This window comes from Salmo trutta, chromosome 30 (assembly GCF_901001165.1).
Source record: "Salmo trutta chromosome 30, fSalTru1.1, whole genome shotgun sequence".
Lineage (NCBI taxonomy): Eukaryota > Metazoa > Chordata > Actinopteri > Salmoniformes > Salmonidae > Salmo > Salmo trutta.
Window position 1 is genome coordinate 22,047,249 of NC_042986.1, and position 21,135 is coordinate 22,068,383.

The 21,135-nt window shown below is 40.8% G+C and overlaps 1 long non-coding RNA gene across 1 annotated transcript in view; it reads left to right on the plus strand.

Annotated features, from left to right (window-relative positions):
• The first annotated feature begins 1,156 nt into the window (after positions 1-1,156).
• The window catches only part of LOC115168265 (uncharacterized), a 30,669-nt gene continuing 10,690 nt past the window's right edge, over positions 1,157-21,135 (plus strand). Inside the window, exons 1-5 of the long non-coding RNA XR_003870645.1 lie at positions 1,157-1,402; positions 17,381-17,529; positions 19,487-19,562; positions 19,727-19,872; positions 20,415-20,504. This is a non-coding gene — a long non-coding RNA (uncharacterized LOC115168265). The remainder of the gene's footprint in view (positions 1,403-17,380; positions 17,530-19,486; positions 19,563-19,726; positions 19,873-20,414; positions 20,505-21,135) is intronic.

Genomic DNA, 21,135 nt, shown 5'->3' on the forward strand with positions numbered 1-21,135 from the left:
TTTTCCTTTAAAAGTTGCACCATACATTCAGGATATTAGACATATAAACTTCAGTAGCACCATGGTTTTAATAACACAGCTTGTGGGATGCTGGGGAATTGTATGGCATGGAGGAGTGCATGGCGTCATAGTATTTACTGTCAGCCACTGTTGCCATTAATGATAGTTCGACCACCAGAGGGCATCTTTGAGAAGCTTGCTGGTGCTTGTTTACTTTTCCAAATGCAGGCCAGACGTTTTGATTGCTATACCCTCTTCAGAAAAGCATATTCCAAGGTTTTTAATTAGCCTAGTTTTGCCAAACAACAACATTTTCCTAGAATAACCACAGCTCCATGACTACTGATGACAATCAGCAAATACCGATTTTAGGAAAATATCCTTTCTATTGTATTCTGTTATTTTCATCATATTCATATTGTAAAGGGCTGGGGAATATAAGCATGTGATGTTTCCTGCACCATATGCATATTAAGAGTAGAATAGCTGGGACTCAATGAGTAGCCTACCAATAGCTGCCAGTCTAATATATACATTTAATATACACAATCACAAAGAAATCTATTCATATTTTGTTTAGAAAGGTCATTAAAAAAACATGCTACTAAGACAATTTCAAAATAGCAGAATAGCATTTTTGAAGATGCATTTACCTGTGCTATGATAGCTGAGATTGACGAGGGGAAAAAACGATTTATCCCATTTTAGAATAAGGCTGTAATGTAACAAAATGTGGAAAAAGTAAAGGGGTCTGAATACTTTCCGAATTCACTGTATAGCCCCTAACCCTATCTTCGCCAATGAGAACCAAGAGGGGCCTAGCTTCGTCCTTTATGACTGGGAAAGACCTCAATTCTAGGCTGTAGGAAATCCTACATTCATCTTATTAGATCAGAACAGGATGGATCAACAGTGATTCATATTACTGGTTTTCACCCTAAAAAAAGTTAGTTGTGTCTTGCTGCATAACACATTGTCTACCCAGATGATGTGGATCATTGTCAGGTTATTAGATAAATACGCTTCAGTAACACCATGGTTTTAATAGCACTTTAAACAGGTAGAATGTGTTTGTTTTGGGTCCACACTGTCACGTCTGCTCCCGCTCTTCCCTTCCCGATTACCCTGCATCACACGCTCCTGCCATCCATCACCCACACCTGCCTTCCCTTGTCACTCGCATCAGCGTTATTGGACTCACCTGGACTCACTTATCACATGTTCATTTCCTCCCCTTATATTTGTCTGTTCCCTTGCTCTGTTCCCTTCTGCTGCATTGATTGTCTTTTGTCTTTGTATTTGTTTCTGACGCTGTTCCTGTCTCGTCTGTCAGTCGTTTATTAAACGTTTACTCCCCGTACCTGCTTCGTCCCTCCAGCGTCATTCCGCGTGACACACACTGGTAAGTTAACTTCTGTAAATGTCTAGTCACAGAGGATTTTCTCCTGAATAACTGGCCAGGGCAGTACTTTCCATTCAGCTTCAGGCAACTTTGATGTACAGTAAGGCTTGATCATACCTGTAGTGAGTACTTCTGTCTGTCAAATCCATTGTTCATATAATATATCAATGTAATTACACCCAACACAATGTTAAAAAACAGAATGCTTCCCAACACTAGATCACATAACTAGATGTGATCCCAACGCTGCTGCCAGTGTAGCAGGAACTAGGGCTCATTCATGGCAAAGTGAGCTCTAACAGCCGTTTCCATGAAAGTAGTCCTCTGGGCAGAGGCAGTAGGCCTACACTACTGGCATGTGCCTTGTTACAATAGCCTAAGTATATAACATGATTGACATGACTGTAATAATCATCATGAAACGGCCTTGGAAGTGCCATAAGTGTAAGCCAACACTTCATTATTTTACATGAACCTGTTTAACTGCATTGATATGGTTTAATTTATCATAGTCAACTATTATAGTTGCAAATACCATGCAGTTGCACCAGGGGAATTACATTTTTGCAGGTCTTCTATTTCTCCACATTTGTTGAACTATTATATTGTATGTATTTTGTGACAACCTGGTAGATTAACAATATTGGGTTAACACTTCTTTTGTTATATATAAATGTGGGACAAAAAAAGGCAGTGTAGAACATCATTGCCAAAAATGCATTGCTGCTGAAATACTTTTTCTACATATTTGCATGAATTGAGTGAGATTGTGTTGCTTTTTTTCATGCATCAGGTAATTCAACTGCATGAAATGGTTGGATGGGAACATGGTTAGGGTTGTGCAAATGAACCTGTGAGCCCCAGCACCAAATGAATAGAAGATGTAGGCATCAAACTGGGTGCTAATTGATGGAAATGGCTATAAAATATACAAAATAAATTGTGTATGTGATGACATTGTCAGTGTGCCTCCATACTTTGCACAAGTCCTCATAATCTAAAATAAAATGATTTCTCAAACAGGATGGGACCAACATGGTTGAGTACCTGCACCAGGTGCAGTGACCAGACCCTACCATTTGTGTTGGCTCTTAGGGACTGCTCACAGGTGTTTATATTCATTAATGGACCAGCATTGGAGTAAGGTACACTGCTTTGGGCACTGGATGTGTGCTTCAAGTCCTATTGTATTTATCAACTTTCCCACTGTGCATGGGAATTCCTACAGATCATGTTATCAGCTGCCAGGAACAGAATCTCCCGCAGTTGCGAGAATGTATTTTTTCCACTGAACAATAGTGGATAAGTATCTGCTGTTGTATGTAGTGTGAGAAGTGGCAGAAGAAAGCAAAGCCCTCCAGTCAATTAATAGATGGATGGATGAGTCATGACTGTTTCATTCCAATGCTAATATGCTCATGAGGCACTATTTATAGCTCTGTTACATTGACTTTTAGTAGTTTTTTTAATGCAGTTGTGCCTGCTTTTTGCCTACAGTACGATATGTGGCTCGCTTGCCTTTAGTTCAACTACTGAAACGCGTCCTGGTACGCTTTCATTCAATCACACCAATTTATTTTAAATACAAATATTACATTTTGGGGATTGTGAAAAGTGCTTTCTGAATGAAATACAGTTATTAAGTAATGAGTCATTAGTCCATGTCCTTAGAGTGACCTTCAAATGTAATATTTTACAGACATTATTATTGTATGGAAAAACAGCATGGTGTGTGTGTGCTGTCATCCAAGACGGCCAAAGTGAAAGTGAATGTGAATATCTATTGATTAGTTCTGGCACTGTCTGATAGACAGATCTGTGTTAATACCACTTAAGACAGTCACACACTGTTTTTCTCAAATTGCAATCTGCGTGTGCACATCAAGTTCAACTGAGGCTTTAGTCTGATGTTTGGTTCATGAAATAATATCAATACATTCTAATCAACCCTATATCTTGTGAAATAATACATATTTAGACAATAGGGCTTTGTTTCAATGTGCTATTTAAAAAAAAGTATATATTCTTGTACATTCTCTGAAGTGATGCATGTTCTGAAATGCAGGCAATAGAAATTATTTGAAATTCAATGTATCTTAAAGGGAGGGTGTGGGAAGGTAGAAGTCAAAAATATGAAACTAGGATAACACTGAAAATATCCAAAGGATTACATACTGTAAATTGCCCAGCTGCTGGGTGTCACATCCTGACCAGTTAAGGGTTATTTGTTATTGTAGTTTGGTCAGGACGTGGCAGAGGGTATTTTGTTTGTGGTTCGGGATGGTGATTTTTGTAGTAGGGTGTTTGATTTATTATTTCCGGGTTTTGGTCTGTTCTTTCTGGTTTGTGGTATTTCTGTGTAGGTTTATGGGGGGTTGGACTCTCAATTGGAGGCAGGTGCTTTCTCGTTGCCTCAGTCCTATATATGGGTAATTGTTTCTTGTAGTGTTGTGGGAGCATGACAAGACTGTTTTGTTGTTATTTTGGTGGTCTCTTAAGTTAAAATAAGATGAGCATCCACATTCCGCCTGCTGCGTTTTGGTCCTCCATCCCCGACGACAACCGTTACTGGGTCAATCCCCCAACCCAATGTGCTGAATTTGTATCACAACCCTAATAAAAAAGCATGAGCTGGCGCACACCCTGAACTATTTATTGTAGAGGCGCTGACTAATGGTGAATAAACTGCAAGCTATAAAAACAAAGTCACACACTCCATATGTGTAATTTATTGGGTAAAATAAATTGGGCTGTTTTAACCCAAAATAGTCTAATTTACCCAGCAGTTAGGTCAAGCGCTCAGCCAAGGCGCTGGGTTAAAAGCACAACCCAAACCCAATGGGCTGAATTAACCCAATGCTGTGCTTGTCCAATATTGACCCAACGCTGGGTTGTCAATTACCCAAATTGGGTTATTTTTATCACAGCATTTTTTAGTGTAACAATAATTCATTTTGGAAAGAAAATATGAATTGCCATATTAGGCATAACTGAATTTCTACATTTTAAGATTACAAAATATAAATTTGTTTACAGTATCCTAATTTAGTTTTCTGATTTGTTTCAGTCCATGCATTCAGCAAGCTTTGGATGAAGGACTTCCACAGGGCCGCCATCTCCAAAGTTCACTCAAAAAGGCAATAGTGCTGAACTGGGTTTGATTTAGTTTGTTTAAATTCTTTAACTTCCATTGGTTAACCTATTCAGTTATCACTTGGCTCATGTAAATAATTATGTAGTTGTCCCTTTAAATATCCGTAAGTCAACATCTCCGTACTGTGAACATTTCTCTCATGTAAATGTTGTAGCTACACAAAAAGAATAAACAATTTATTTGGGAAATATCCAGTCTTTGCTATTTTCTTTACCATACTGATGATTTCAAGTTGTATTGGAAGTATTTTTCTGTTGAAGACATTGAATACATGTTTAGTATATTTACCACATTTAGGATGTACATTTTTCTTCTCTGAAGTAAGTTCATGTGATTTGGGTTATGTAGATACATTTAAATGTTTAACACACAGTAACCAAAAACCTGCTCTAATTTGCATATTCATGCAGAGTTTGCAGCAAATAGAATGTTCGCCGCAAGTTTCCCAGAATTGTTTTCCAGAAGATCACAAGTTGCTGCAAATTTAGTTTGCCATAAAACTAATTTGCATGTGAAAATATGATCTTGCCGCAATAGTAAGTAAAATTAGATGATTGAACATTTACTTTCCTTATACATTCGATTCAATCTAATTTCAGATGATTAGAAACTCAAACATGCTTTGCATAATAAGCGTCATACAATGAAACAAATTTGTTAAGGAAAATAAATAGAGTGGGCTGTATCAGGTCAGGATAAGGGTCTTAGTGCATTTAGGAAATGGAGCAACTGGCGGCGCAACATGGCCAGTGAGTGGTACACAGCATGTAGTGGTGTATGATTGCTTGAGTGGGTCACTGCTCACACACTCCCTTCTGTTATCTTTACCAGATTATGAAGCAAAAATCCTCCAATCAGCAACTCCCCATTACTGTGACGCCAAATCAAATACTTCCCTATAACGCTCCAAGCTCTAAGCTCTATCACATGATGACAGATCAACACAAGGCTATAGGAAACACTTTGTTCAATGTTCCTAAATATTAAGAGTAGGTGAAATGGAATTGCAGAAAATGTCTAAATTGTAGAATTAACATGGGAGAATGGGTGGGCCTGGGAGGGCATTGGCCCAACACTTTACAAGTTTATATTTTTATTCAGAATAGATTACTTATTCTCATCCAAAAATGTCATGACATTGACTTAAAAATATTTAATCCATCAGAGGCTATACAAAAATGGATTAAATTATATTCTTAGCAGATTTGGGTAAGAACAATATGACCCCAAGGCAAATGCATCTCAGTGGCACTAATGGACTATACTGGCGATTAGATTATATATTGCTCAGCATTGTCCCAGGCTACCAACCATGTCTTTTATGCTGTAGTCTGATAAATTTGTGTAGAGCTGCAGATAGGATACGCAGTATGCGCATGCCTAATTTCAGTCATCAGCTTCATACGTGCAGTACCATACTGTAATCAGATTATACCACAATCACACCATCTACTGCGCTATGGTTTATATCAACCGAGACAGCTGTATCTATGTAGCCATGGATATTTTTGCCGTATCATCTTCGTATTGCAAAAACACAACTACTTACACACAAACGCTGTAACGCAATACAATATTACTCCAAGATCTTTAAATTATTTTTACTAACCCCCAAACAAAGTCTAGCTCAACAAGAGGCAATATTATTCCCCTAGGAATACTTAAACAAACACTTTCAACCAAAAAACTCTGGCTTGTTACCACCCACAGCATTTTCTAAAAGATATGATATGATATGAAAAAGCTGTAAGAGATTAAATGAATCCCCGGGCAGGGCCATTACCTGTTGGCTTGGCCCCCTGAACAGCCTGGTGGCTTCTGTGGGGCCAGGGATGGGGGTCTTGACCCTGTCTGTGGACATGGTCCTCTGGTCCTATGGACCTGGTAGTGGAGGGAAGCTGATGGGCTGAAGGGCCAGCGGTGGTACTGCAGCCGGCAGAGACAGAGGCAGCTGTCTCCTGGCTGGAGCCCACAGGGTCTGTGTTTGTCAGAGCTCCCATTCATCCCCTACCACCTCTGTCATCAACTGACACTGCAGGCCGCTGTGCAAACAGCCTATTGGACCGCACTGTTCAAACCAATCATTTCACTAAGCAAATTACATGGGATATTGCCGCTTTTAATAAACATAATATGAAGCCATATGCAGTTTAGTAGACATTTAACCTCTTTCTAAGGGGTGCTAATGTTTTGTCTATAGTGATTACATAAACTCAGCAAAAAAAGAAACTTTCCTTTTTCAGGACCCTGTCTTTCAAAGAGAATTTGTAAAAATCCAAGTAACTTCAGATCTTCATTGTAAAGGGTTTAAACACTTTCCCATGCTTGTTCAATGAACCATAAACAATTAATGAACATGCACCTGTGGAACGGTCGTTAAGACGCCAACAGCTTACAGACGGTAGGCAATTAAGGTCAGTTATGAAAACTTAGGACACTAAAGAGGCCTTTCTACTGACTCTGAAAAACACAAAGATGCCCAGGGTCCCTGCTCATCTGTGTGAACGTGCCTTAGGCATGCAGCAAGGAGGCATGAGGACTGCAAATGTGGTCAGGGCAATAAATTGCAATGTCCGTACTGTGAGACGCCTAAGACATCACTACAAGGAGATAGGGCGGACAGCTGATCGTCCTCTCAGTGGCAGACCACGTGTAACAACACCTGCACAGGATCAGTACATCCGAACATCACACCTGCGGGACAGGTACAGGATGGCAACAACAACTGCCCGAGTTACACCAGGAATGCACAATCCCTCCATCAGTGCTCAGACTGTCCGCAATAGGCTGAGAGAGGCTGGACAGAGGGCTTGTAGGCCTGCTGTAAGGCAGGTCCTCACCAGACATTACCGGCAACAACGTTGCCTATGGGCACAAACCCACCATCGCTGGTCCAGACAGGACTGGCAAAAAGTGCTCTTCACTGACGAGTCGCGGTTTTGTCTCACCAGGGGTGATGGTTGGATTCGCGTTTATCGTCGAAGGAATGAGCGTTACACCGAGGCCTGTACTCTGGAGCGGGATCGATGTGGAGGGTCCGTCATGACCTGGGGCGGTGTGTCACAGCATCATCGGACTGAGCTTGTCTTTGTAGGCAATCTCAACGCTGTGCATTACAGGGAAGACATCCTCCTCCCTCATGTGGTACCCTTCCTGCAGGCTCATTCTGACATGACCCTTCAGCATGACAATGCCACTAGCCATACTGCTCGTTCTGCGCGTGATTTCCTGCAATACAGGAATGTCAGTGTTCTGCCATGGCCAGCGACGAGCCCGGATCTCAATCCCATTGAGCACATCTGGGACCTGTTGGATCGCAGGGTTAGGGCTACGGCCATTCCATCCAGAAATGCCCGGGAACTTGCAGGTGCCTTGGTGGAAGAGTGGGGTAACATCTCACAGCAAGGACCGGCAAATCTGGTGCAGTCCATGAGGAGATGCACTGCAGTACTTAATGCAGCTGGTGGCCACACCAGATACTGACTTACTTTTGATTTTGACGACCCCCCCCCCCTTTGTTCAGGGACACATTCCATTTCTGTCAGTCACATGTCTGTGGAACGTGTTCAGTTTACGGTCTCAGTTGTTGAATCTTGTTATTTTATACAAATATTTACACATGTTAATTTGCTGAAAATAAATGCAGTTGACAATGAGAGGACATGTCCTTTTTTGCTGAGTTTATTTATGAAAATGTCCCTGTTCCCAGTCTAGTTAAAAAAATATATTGATGTCACGACTTCCACTGAAGTCGGTTCCTCTCCTTGTTCGGGTGGCGGTCGGCGTCACCGGTCTTCTAGCCATCGTTGATCCACTTTTCATTTTCCATTTGTTTGTCTTGTTTTCCTACACACCTGGTTCTCATTTCCCTCATTAAGTGTTGTGTATTTAACCCTCTGTTTCCCCCCATGTCTTTGTGTGGAATTGTTTGTAAGTGCTTGTGCACATGTTTACTGGTGCGCGTCGGGTTTTGTACCCATGTTGGTTATTTCTTTATGCCGTTGGTTTTGAAATTAAACTGCTCCGGCTATTACCTAGTTCTGCTCTCCTGTGTCTGACTTCACTGCCACCAGTTACGCACCCCCTTACAATTGAACTAGCCAAAGTATTATGTTTGATCTCAATCTCTAGTATCAATGCGCATAATTGATTAAATTTGATCATAATAATTATTAACTTTACTGTTCCATTGCTGGGCCTTTTAGCAACAGTATAAAAACATGATCATTTGATCTGTTTCTGTCAATGTATTGACTAAACCTGTGCTTCTGAACCCTGCTCACTAGATGAGGCTGAGACACATCAACACTACAGCATGATTCACAATACCATAAACTTTACAAACAACTCCTGAATACGGGAACACAAACAGAAAAGCACTCAAATGAAATGTACATTTTAGGTATTGCAATATGTATTCTTAAACAGATTATTTTGTTAGCTATTTTAATTCTCCCAGTAAAACTGACATTTTCATTTACATTTTAGGCATGTAGTAGAAGCTCTTATCCAGAACGACTTAGCGCATTCATCTGAGACAAGCACATATCACTGTCATAGTAAGTACATTTTTCCTCAATACTGTAAAGCAGGGGTTTTAAACTTTTCTTGCCCAGGGACCCCCGCTAAGGCAAACCGGCGACCCAGGAAACTCCATATGTTAGCGAAAAACTTTTTCAGATGTCTTGTCTTATCAGGTGAATTAGAATGGCAAGAATAATATTAAAGCAAATTTCCTGAAATTCTACACATCTTGCCATGCGGTGGAGTGAACATTTGGCAGTTTTAAAGCTAATTCCCTGCAATTCTACACATTTTGTCATGATTTATGCCATGTTCATGTGATATCTGAGTGAGAGTGACTAACAACATCAATGTGGGCCCCCTTGAGGTCAGGGACCCTGGGCACGTGCCCTGTCGGTAAGCTAATTCAGCCATAACTACAAGGTTAGATTGAAAAATATAAAAATCCGCAGACCCCCTGTAGTACCATGATTACTACAAGGTTTAGATAGCTGGCTAGACGAACTTACCAAGCAATCCCCTAAACATTTGCCGACATGGGTTAATTGAGTGACTGTCAGTGACTCACATAACAATAGCAAATATATTTTCTTTGTCCGGGGCCCTAAGCTTTGTCACATATTGGTTGGGATACCTTATTTACATAAGTATTCAGACCCTTTGCTCTGAGACTCAAAATTAAGCTCAGGTGCATCCTGTTTCCATTGATCACTCTTGAGATGTTTCTACAACTTGATTGGAGTCCACCTGTGGTAAATTCAATTGATGGGACATGATTTGGAAAGGCACACACCTGTCTATATAAGGTCCCACAGTTGACAGTGCATGTCAGAGCAAAAACCATGCAGTGAGGTTGAAGGAATTGTCTGTAGAGCTCTGAGACAGGATCATGTCAAGGCACAGATCTGGGGAAGAGTACCAAAAACTGTCTGCAGCATTGAAGCTCCCCAAGAATACAGTGGCCTCCATCATTCTTAAATGGAAGAAGTTTGGAACCACCAAGACTCTTCCTATAGCTAGCCGCCCGGCCAAACTGAACAATCGGGGGGGAAAAGGGCCTTGGTCAGGAAGGTGACCAAGAACCCGATGGTCAGTCTGGCAGAGCTCTAGAGTTCCTCTGTGGAGATGCGAGAAACCTTCCAGAAGGACAACCATCTCTGCAGCACTCCACCAATCAGGCCTTTATGGTAGCGGCTAGACGGAAGCCACTCCTCAGTAAAAGGCACATGACAGCCCACCTGAAGTTTGTCAAAAGGCACCTTAAGACTCTCAGTCCGAGAAACAAGATTCTCTGGTCTGATGAAACCTAGATTGAACTCTGAATGCCAAGAATCACTTCTAGAGGAAACCTGGTACCATCCCTACGGGGAAGCATGGTTGTGGCAGCATCATGCTGTGGGGATGTTTTTCAGCATCAGGGACTGGGAGACTAGTCAGAATCGAGGCAAAGATGAACAGAGCAAAGTACAGAGATCCTTGATGAAAACCTGCTCCAGAGCTCTCAGGACCTCAGACTGGGGCGAAGGTTCACCATCCAACAGGACAACGACCCTAAGCACACAGCCAAGACAATGCAGGAGTGGCTTCGGGAAAAGACAACGCAGGAGTGGCCCAGTCAGAGCCCGTACTTGAACCTGATCGAACATCCCTGGAGAGACCTGAAAATAGCTGTGCAGCAATACTCCCCATCCAACCTGACAGAGCTTGAGAGGTTCTGCAGAGAGAAATCGAGAAACTCCCCAAATACAGGTGTGCCAAACTTGTAGCGTCATACCCAAGAAGACTCAAGGCTGTAATCGCTGCCAAAGGTGCTTCAACAAAGTAGTGAGTAAAGGGTCTGAATACTTACGTAAATGTGATATTTCATTATTTTTATATATATATATAAATTTGCCCAAATTTCTAAAATCCTGTTTTTGCTTAGTCATTATGGGGTATTGTGTGTGTGTGTGTATATTAATGAGGGGGAAAAACGATTTAATACATTTTAGATTAAGGCTGTAACCTAACAAAATATGCAAAAAGTCAAGGTGTCTGAATACTTTCTGAAGGCAGTGTATACCCCCCCCCCCCCCCCCCTACACACACACACACACACACACACACATGCATCACGCATACACACACACACACACACACACACACACACACACAATTATGTTATACTATATTTGTAAGGACTTTTTGGGGACCAACAAATGATTACAATTCAAAATCCTATTTTCCCTAACCCTCAACCTAACCCTAACCTCGACCTGTAACCCTAAACCTAACCATAACCCCTAACCCTAATTCCTGTGAGGACTTCTGGTACTCACAATTATCGTAAAACGTGAACAATGTTTAGGTCCTTCATCTGACACCGCCTTGTATAGAGGTCCTGGAAGGCAGGGAGCTCGGCCCCAGTGATGTCTGGGCCATATTTACCACCCTCTGTAGTGCCGTGCGGTCTGATTCCAAGCAGTTGCTATACCAAGCGCTGATACAGCCAGTCAAGATGCTCTGTGGTGCAGCTGTAGAACTTTTTGAGGATCTGCGGGCCCATGACAAATATTTTTGTTGCCTCCTGAGGGGGAAGAGTCATTGTCGTGCTCTCTTCACAACTGTGTTGATGTGTTTGGTCCATGATAGGTTCATAGTGATCTGGGCCCCGAGAAATTTGAAGCTCTCGACCCACTCCACTACAGCCCCGTCAATGTGAATGTTTGCGTGCTTGGCCCTCCATTTCCTGTAGTCCACGATCAGCTCCTTTGTCTTGCTGACATTGAGAGGTTGTTGTCCTGGCACCACACTGCCAGGTCTCTCCCTGTAGGCTGTTTCATCGTCGTTGGTGATCAGGCCAACCACTTGTGTCGTCAGGAAACATAATGATGGTATTGGAGTTGTGCCTGGCCACACAGTTATGGGTGAATGGGGTGTACAGGAGAGGACTAAGCACGCACCCTTGAGAAGCACTGTGTTGAGGGTCAGCGTGGCGGATGTGTAGTTGCCTACCCTACAGCCCGTCAGGAAGTCCAGGCTTGAGTTGCAGAGGGAGGTGTTTAATCCCAAGGTCCGTAGCTTATTGATGAGCTTGGAGGGCACTATGGGGTTGAACGCTAAGCTGTAGTCAATTAACAGCATTCTCGCCTAGGTGATCCGTTTGTCCAGGTGGGAAAGGGCAGTGGAGTGCAATAGAGATTGCATGATCTGTTGGGGTGGTATGTGAATTGGAGTGGGTCCAGGGTGTCTGGGATGATGGTAATGATGTGTGCCATGACTAGCCTTTCAAAGCGTTTCATGGCTGCAGATGTGGGTGTTACGGAGCAATAGTCATTTAAACTCGTTACATTCGTGTTATTGGGCACAGGGACTGTGGTTATCTGCTTGAAACATGTAGGTATTACAGACTGGGCCAGAGTTTTTGAAAATGTCAGTGAAGACACTTGCCAGCTGGTCAGCGCATGCTCAAAAGAATGGAGCTGGAGGGAATAGCAGACATTTTACGGGCTTCTGACCAATTGGGCTATTTAGTTTTTTTTGGCGCTGATCTTAAGTTTTTCTATACATCGGCAGGAAAGAACGGCAGCATCGGGTAAGCTCAGCGGTGGTGGTGTGTCTCCTTGTTAACAGCTGGTGTGCAATCTCGAGGTTTGCTCCCCTGAGTCAGAATACCTCATGATAAGCAGTAGACCATACTATTTGCCAAGAGTTTTCATCTATATTAATCGGAGCTGTCTATTTACCACCACAAACTGATGCTGCCACTAAGACCACACTCAATGAGCTGTATAGGGCCATAAGCAAACAAGAAAATGCTCACCCAGAGGCAGCACTCCTAGCGGCTGGTGATTTTAATGCAGGAAAACTGAAATCCGTCGTACCTAATTTCTACCAGCATGTCACCTGTGTAACTGGACATGAATTAGTGAAATAAACATACTGTATGTCTAATTAAAGCAGAGGTCTCCCAGCTGATCAGCACATGCTCTGAGTACGTGTCCTGGTAATCCGTCTGGCCCTGCAGTCTTGTGAGTGTTTACCTGTTTAAATGTCCTCAGGCAGATTACGTCGGTAGTCCAGTCATGATGGATCGGCGGGGCTCCGTATCGGCAGTAAAAGGGGTCCAGGCCATCTTTCTTGGGCATCTTTCTTTTGGTGTTATTCAGAGTCAGCAGAAAGGCCTCTTTAGTGTCCTAAGTTTTCATAACTGTGACCTTAATCTGCAAGCTGTTAGTGTATTAACGACCGTTCCACAGGTGCATGTTCATTAATTGTTTATGGTTCATTAAACAAGCATGGGAAACCGTGTTTAAACCCTTTACAATGAAGATCTGTGAAGTTATTTGTATTTTTACGAATTATCTTTGAAAGACAGGGTCCTGAAAAAGGGACGTTTCTTTTTTGTTGAGTGTGTGTGTGTGTATATATATATATATATGCATACATACATACATACATACATACATATATGCATGCATACATACATACATATATATATATATGTATGTATGTATGTATGTATGTATGTATGTATGTATGTATGTATGTATGTATGCATGTATGCATGTATGCATGTATGCATGTATGCATGTATGCATGTATGCATGTATGCATGTATGCATGTATGCATGTATGCATGTATGCATGTATGCATGTATGCATGTATGCATGTATGCATGTATGCATGTATGCATGTATGCATGTATGCATGTATGCATGTATGCATGTATGCATGTATGCATGTATGCATGTATGCATGTATGCATGTATGCATGTATGCATGTATGCATGTATGCATGTATGCATGTATGCATGTATGCATGTATGCATGTATGCATGTATGCATGTATGCATGTATGCATGTATGCATGTATGCATGTATGCATGTATGCATGTATGCATGTATGCATGTATGCATGTATGCATGTATGCATGTATGCATGTATGCATGTATGCATGTATGCATGTATGCATGTATGCATGTATGCATGTATGCATGTATGCATGTATGCATGTATGCATGTATGCATGTATGCATATATATATGCATGTATGCATATATATATATATGCATGTATGCATATATATATATGCATGTATGCATATATATATATGCATGTATGCATATATATATATGCATGTATGCATATATATATATGCATGTATGCATATATATATATGCATGTATGCATATATATATATGCATGTATGCATATATATATATGCATGTATGCATATATATATATGCATGTATGCATATATATATATGCATGTATGCATATATATATATGCATGTATGCATATATATATATGCATGTATGCATATATATATATGCATGTATGCATATATATATATATGCATGTATGCATATATATATATATGCATGTATGCATATATATATATATATGCATGTATGCATATATATATATATATGCATGTATGCATATATATATATATATATGCATGTATGTATATATATATATATATATGCATGTATGTATATATATATATATATGCATGTATGTATATATATATATATGCATGTATGTATATATATATATATGCATGTATGTATATATATATATATATGCATGTATGTATATATATGTATATATGCATGTATGTATATATATGTATATATGCATGTATGTATATATATGTATGTATATATATGTATGTATATATGTATGTATATGCATGTATGTATATATGTATGTATATGCATGTATGTATATATATATATATGCATGTATGTATATATGTATGTATATGCATGTATGTATATATGTATGTATATGCATGTATGTATATATATATATATATATGCATGTATGTATATATATATATATATATGCATGTATGTATATATATATATATATATGCATGTATGTATATATATATATATATGCATGTATGTATATATATATATATATGCATGTATGTATATATATATATATATGTATGTATATATATATATATATGCATGTATGTATATATGTATGTATATGCATGTATGTATATATATATATGCATGTATGTATATATATGTATGTATATATATGCATGTATGTATATATATATATGCATGTATGTATATATATATATGCATATATATATATATATATATATGCATGTATGCATATATATATATATGCATGTATGCATATATATATATATATGCATGTATGCATGCATGCATGCATGCATGCATACATACATACTACCGTTCAAAAGTTTGGGTCACTTAGAAATGTCCTTATTTTTTAAAGAAAATCTAATTTTTTTTGTCCATTGAAATAACATCAAATTGATCAGAAATACAGTGTAGACATTGTTAATGTTGTAAATTACTATTGTAGCTGGAAATGGTTGATTTTTATTTTTATGGAATATCTTCATAGGTGTACAGAGGCCCATTATCAGCAACCATCACTCCTGTGTTCCAATGGCACGTTGTTAGCTAATCCAAGTTTATCATTTTAAAAGGCGATCATTAGAAAACCCATTTGCAATTATGTTAGCAAAGCTGAAAACTTGTCTTGATTAAAGAAGCAATGAACCTGGCCTTCTTTAGACCAGTTGAGTATCTGTCACGTCCTGACCAGCAGAGGGAGTAATTGTATTATATTTGGTCAGGACGTGGCAGAGGGGTATTTGTTTCATATGGTTCGGGTTGTTTGGTTTATGTAGTCTGGGGTTTGAGTAATTGTTCTAGTGTTGGTTTTCTATGGCTTATCTAGTTGTTCTGTTTCTTTGTTAGTCTGTGTGGCTCCCGATCAGGAACAGCTGTATGTCGTTGTTCCTGATTGGGAGTCATATATTAGGAGTGTGTTTTTCACCTGGGGGTTTGTGGGTTGTTGTCTTTAGCACTGCTGCTTTACGTTAGCCTGCTAAACTGTACCTGTCGTTTCTGATTTTCTTGTTCAACGTATTTAATAAATTAATGATGAGCACTCAACCTGCTGCGTATTGGTCCACCTTTTCCGACAGCGATTTCTCTATCTTCAGACGAAGAGGAGCGTTACAGTATCAGCATTTGTGGGTTCGATTACAGGCTCAAAATGGCCAGAAACAAATAACTTTCTTCTGAAACTCGTCAGTCTATTCTTGAAGGCTATTCCATGCGAGAAATTGCCAAGAAACTGAAGATCTCGTTCAACGGTATGTACTACTCCCTTCACAGAACAGCGCAAACTGGCTCTAACCAGAATAGAATGAGGAGTGGGAGGCCCCGGTGCACAACTGAGCAAGAGGACAAGTACATTAGTGTCTAGTTTGAGAAACAGATGCCTCACAAGTCCTCAACTGGCAGCTTCATTAAATAGTACCCGCAAAACACCAGTCTCAGGCGCAGGAGAGCAGAATGAGTGAGCAACATACTTTACTCAAAATAAAGGCACAAGGTAACAATACACTTGAACCAACAATAAACGGTAAACAATTATGCACGGGTGAAAACAGCACCCGTCGAAAACCAGCCATAACATACCGAATGAACATAAACAATCACGCACAAAAACATGGGGGAAACAGGGTTAAATACATGAACATGTAATTGGGGAATGAAACCAGGTGTGTAGAAAAAAGACAAAACAAATAAAAAATGAAAGGCGGATCGGCGATGGCTAGAAGACTGGGGACATCGACCGCCGCCCGAACAAGGAGAGGGACCGACTTCGGCGGAAGTCGTGACAGCAACAGTGAAGAGGCGACGCTGGCCTTTTCGGCAGAGTTTCTCTGTCCAGTGTCGGTTCTTTTTCCCATCTTAATCTTTTCTTTTTATTGGCCAGTCTGAGATATGTCTTTTTCTTTCCAACTCTGCCTAGGACAGCATCCCAGAGTCACCTCTTCACTGTTGACATTGAGACTGGTGTTTTACAGGTACTATTTAATGAAGCTGCCAGTTCAGGACTCATATCTCTATGCTTATCCATCTTTCATATAATTTTGTCATTTAGCAGGTGGTCTTATCCAGTGCGACTTGCAGGAGCAATTAAGGTTAAGTGCCTTGCTCAAGGGGCCATCAACAGATTTTCCATCTAGTCGTCTCGGATTTGAACCAGTGACCTATTATTTACTGGCCAATGCTCTTAATCCCAAAGCTATCTGCCGAGCTGTTCCTCTTTTCCAACTAGAACTGACTTTCCTTCTTTATTGAGGAGTAATGTACTTACTACGACTGTGATATGTGCTAAATGTAATGTAAAATCCTTCCTCCATATTTAGTTTGCTCTTTCTCGCTTTCGTTTTTTCTTTCTCTCCCCTCATTCTTTCTGTCATTCTTTCTGTTTCTCTCTTTCTATTCCTCTCTTTGCAGGTGATGCAACAGGCGCATCATAGACAGCCCAGTACTTGCAGCAGATTTACGCAGCCCAGCAGCAACACTTCATGTTACAGACAGCAGCCCTCCAAAAGCAGCAGCAACTGAGCAACGCTCAGCTCCAAAGTCTAGTCGCTGTGCAGCAGGTGTTTGTGTGTCTGTCTGTATTTGTTGGAGCGTTAGTTGTTTAGAAGTTAATTAGAAATAGGGTGATTATTAATGACCTTAATAATAGGGGGTGCCCTTTGAGCCAAACAAACCTATTCAAAAACAGTGTTAGTGACATGTCATTTATAGCGTTTATGGTTTTAAGGGACATTTCAAAACAAGGCATAGGTGGTGTGCGCTATTGAATAGCTAGCTGACAGACTGCCAAAAATACTTCCCCACGCTGCCTTCCTTCCCTCCATTTTTACCTGCGATGCTTCCTGTGGGCTAATGTGTGGATGGATGGAGAGCCATCTGTGCCTCTCTCTCTCTCTCTCACACACACACACACACACACACACACACACACACACACACACACACACACACACACACACACACACACAGAATGCCCCCAGGCTTCCTGAGCTTTGACAGTGATGAATGTATGTATACCTGGGAGACTCCAAGGCATATACCAGTGTCAAGGGACCCACAGCATACTTCATATACAGTACCTTGTCAGAAAGAATGGGTTTTGTTTGGAGAAATGAGGGAAGGTCCAGAAACAGGAATACAAAGGTTGGCCATTTTCTAAACACAGAGATGATAGCTCTCGCAGTACATCCAAGTAAACACGTCAGTTGAATGGAGTCAATGTCCTTGCCTACGTCTCTGTCTCGCTATCCTGGGGTTCAAGGCATCGACTTTTGTTTAGAAATCTGTGAAAAATGACTGACATAGAAATGGACCTCAATAGGATGACATTGAATTGAGAGTATCTTAATAGCACAGGAGACTTCTGAGGGAGGACGGCTCATAATAATGGCTGGAATGGAGTAAATGGAATGGTATCAACCACATGGAAAACATGTGTTTGTGTGCGATACCATTCCATTTATTTCATTCCAGCCATTTCTGAGGCCATCCTCCCCATTAACATTTTACTGCAGTGGGCTAAATCAGGGTCAGAGTTTCTTGGTAGTCTTAAACAAATCTACTTTGAAACAAAAGTATACACCTCACACACATGGTTATAGGCTTAAAAAAAGACGAAACCTTTACCATGTCGGATATAGAGTTGATATGTATTACATTTAGAATTTGCATTCCAACATTACACTTTATATATATCACAGAAGACTGAAATATAACAAAATCGTTTGATTTTCAGCGCTTTAAAAAAAAAGTTTAATTATGAAAAATATAAATAACGTTACACACATGAGGCCACTAGAGGGCAATATGGTCATTTGACTGCAGGAAAGGGTTACGGTGCAGCCGGCCGCCTGTGCTCAGTAGAGATGGTTAATAACAACATTGATTAAAACCAATGAACAGTCCAGCATTGACAGCAGTCATTATAGCAGTAACACTTCACAGCCTGCCGGTATAATACTTTATAACTTGCTATAAGCATGTATGAGCCCCATTCCAACTATAGCTAAAGAAAATTAGTGGTTGCTCACAACTAGCCAAGTTAAGACTCCCGTATAGTTTCCCCCAATATAACATGAATTGGTTCTCCATCAGTATGAGGCCTGGCTGGTCAACATGGGCTCTTGATGGCTGACGTGTCAGTCCCTCCCTGGTGGCACACTCATCTTACATCTTATGAAAGTCTTTACACTTCATTAGAGAAGCGTAGGCTACACTTGGGGGCTAAAACTGTCCATTACCCTGGCCTGTATTACATTTTCCCTATGTAGTGGCAAATATAAGTAATAAAGTAAGTAGAGTCATTCAGAGCCAGAATAGTCCATAGAGCATTAGCCCGTGTCCTGTTTCTGTAGCCTGAGGCAGCTTACAAGTACACTCTCTGGACAGGACGCTAATCTATAGCATGGCCTACTTATAAGGGACAACATCATTGAATGTTTAGTATACTGCAGGGTGGCACAAAGTATCTATTGATGGTTTTGATATTGGAACCATTTCATTTCCTACATTTCCCAGGCTACCATAGTGGCATGACGACAGCTACAATCTGAATGGGAACCCTTCTTAGCAGACAGGTTCCACACAGACCACTGTAAGTAGAACTGTTGTGATATAGCTGTCTCAGTCTGTAGTTAGTCCACTGAGTTCAATAACTGTCCCAGTTTCTGTCTGCTTGTGTTCTTGTGTTCTTGTTTATTTTGGTGTGTGCTACATGTCCACGTCCGTGAGTCTGTTCCTGCATCTCTGTCTTTTCAGGACTTTCCCCTGTTCATGAGGGGGCAACCTTACAAAACGTTCATCACATTAACATATTGTGCTGAAGAAATATGTTTGGAATTGTGTTAGTATAGTCATAACAGTACACTTCTGGTCCCGCCCTCACCACCAGCCAAGCTCAGATGGTAAGGGAATGGTACACATGCACATTTCTCATTCCTATTTCACCTAGGTCAATAGTCATCTCCTCTCCACACAACTAGATGGGCCCCCTTCATCTGAATAGTGATGGAAAGTTTGGATTTTCTGAAAACTTTTCTTCCTCTGTCTACTCCATCTAGTTAATGTTTTCCATAGGATTCATTATGATGATTTCCTTCATGTGGCCAGGGTATAGAACTGTGGCACAGCAGAGGCTAATTTAGGTGGAAAACAAAACTCAAGACTTGAGTGTCAGTCATATTTTCCTGGTAGAAATACTGAGGTTCCTCGTATGATTTTTGGAGGTACAATGCTGCACATGACTGGCCTTATTCAAAATCAAATTGCTGCCATGGAAGAAAATGCCTTAGCCATGTAGTTCATGGAGTGCGAGATCCAGTTGAAAGAGCTTTGTTACTGTTATTTTTTGTCTTATCATGGTGGGATAACACAACCTTGGCTGAGGGCTTAGCTAGTCCTGATTTGGAGCAGTGTTGGTGCCAATATTTGTTCTTTGTCCCCCCAGCTCATCTTCACTCCAACTGCAGCTGTTGCCACTGTCCAATCAGAGGCCTCCGTACAGTCCGCCATCAACCAACAGTCTAATAGTGCACAGGTAATATCATCCATGTGCACTCACAACCTCAATGAGCACATACTGTATGCACAGGCACACACATTATCACACAACACACACGGATACTATATTGTCGTTCCAAAGTTAAATCTAGAATTGGCTTCCTATTTCGCAACAAAGCATCCTTCACTCATGCTGCCAAACATACCCTCGTAAAACTGACCATCCTACCAATCCTCGACTTCGGCGATGTAATTTACAAAATAGCCTCCAATACCCTACTCAATAAATTGGATGCAGTCTATCACAGTGCCATCCGTTTTGTCACCAAAGCCCCATATACTACCCATCACTGCGACCTGTACGCTCTTGTTGGCTGGCCCTCGCTTCATACTCGTCGCCAAACTCACTGGCTCCAGGTCATCTACAAGACCCTGCTAGGTAAAGTTCCCCCTTATCTCAGCTCGCTGGTCACCATAGCAGCACCCACCTGTAGCATGCGCTCCAGCAGGTATATCTCTCTGGTCACCCCCAAAGCCAATTCCTCCTTTGGCCGTCTCTCCTTCCAGTTCTCTGCTGCCAATGATTGGAACGTACTACAAAATCTCTAAACCTGGAAACACTTATCTCCCTCACTAGCTTTAAGCACCAGCTGTCAGAGCAGCTCACA